This window comes from Camelus bactrianus, chromosome 20 (assembly GCF_048773025.1).
Source record: "Camelus bactrianus isolate YW-2024 breed Bactrian camel chromosome 20, ASM4877302v1, whole genome shotgun sequence".
Lineage (NCBI taxonomy): Eukaryota > Metazoa > Chordata > Mammalia > Artiodactyla > Camelidae > Camelus > Camelus bactrianus.
The window spans coordinates 43,348,282-43,349,853 of NC_133558.1; positions in this window are offsets into that span (position 1 = coordinate 43,348,282).

A 1,572-nucleotide genomic window follows, 5' to 3' on the forward strand; every position below is an offset into this window, starting at 1 on the left:
CACGGCTAACACTTCTGTCAGTGGCTAAGCATGATGCAAACTCGAAATGTTTCCATTAGTTGTCACCAAAAAATCGACAGTGGGTCACTTTACAGGATGATGGTGGAAGAGTGTGAGTGCAAAAGCAATGCAGGAGAAGACTCCTGAGGACAGTTGTTTCCTTTGATGTTTTTGGAGGAAAGAGGTGTCTACTTTTTAGTACTTCTAAATACACTGGAAAATGGTTTATTTTAAACTCAGTGTTGTAGTTCCAAGGTACACGTAGTTCTTCTGTGGGGCCGTGGGGCCGAATCATGCTAGGTTTAGCAGGGAGGTTAACAAGCCCCGTTCTGTCCGGGTGCAGAGACACGTCTCCCTCAGCACTGCCGGGCGCCTCACAGGAGTTACTGTACAGTTACTGCTTACGGATTTCTTAGTCAGACTTAGAGAAAGAAGGTGCCTTGTGGAATTGCTGGGGATGTAATTATTTCTGCTGGGAAAACATAAAGTAATGCCTTGAGAGGTGTGAACATACTGTTTAAAATGACAGGAAGGGATGGGTTTTTGCATGGGGCTTAACAAAACAACAGACTTCCACAGCTTTTCGGCTATGGCTCTAGAAAGCAAAATGTTAAAAATGGCATCGGGATTGAATTTAACATTCTCCTTTATGTGCAAGGTTTTAACATTTTGGACTGTTCCTACTGTGAAGTTCCAGCTTACTCAGCGTTTTCTTCTAACCTCACAGAAGTATTGCTCTAAGTCTGTGATTTCAGTCGTGCTGGTTGTCGAAGCAAGTTTTTTCCAGTTCATAACACTTGGGTTTATTGCCTCTCTTACTGCTGCTTGAAGTATAGCCTTGTCACGTGACATCGTTGTAGTGGTGTGGTAACAGATGGACCCCGTATCTGTTTTGCTAATTTTTTACCCTCAGATTTCACATTCTAGTTTATTTCTGGGATGTTTTGTCCCACATGTCAGAAGCAACTTTACAGTTTTACTCAATCGTGTTATCTGTATTACTATAAAATGCAAAAAGTTAAAATTAGCCTGAGCAGATACATCACTGTTAGATTTTCTTGCACATAGAATTTTTTTCTGAGAAGTGAAAACTTAAAAATGGATTCCAGACAATATTATAACACACAGAATTTCTCTGTTTTAGAGATTTTTTTATGTTCAAGAGTTTTTAAGTGTTGGTGTGCCTAACATGAAGCATGGCCACAATAGTTAATAAATGTCCTTCAAGTCTATTTTAAATAGGAAGACTAAATTTTACACTCACTGATTTTGGACTTCTGGTGTATTACTGACACTTTCAAACATTTTCTAATGACTTATTTAAGTAATTTTTAAATTGCTCAAATGTCCATTCAGTTTAGCAGCCCTTTTTCTAAATGGGACTATACCAGTGCACCAGAGCTAAAACGATTAATATTCCTAAGACTTTAACTTTTTACATGACACAGCACTGCGTCTCAGCAGAATCTGGTCACGTTTCTTTTAAAAGTAGGCTTCCAAGGCAGGGCACATCCACTCTGAATTTTAATTCTAATCAAACTATCAGCGTAGTTAAGCTCATTTCTCATGAGG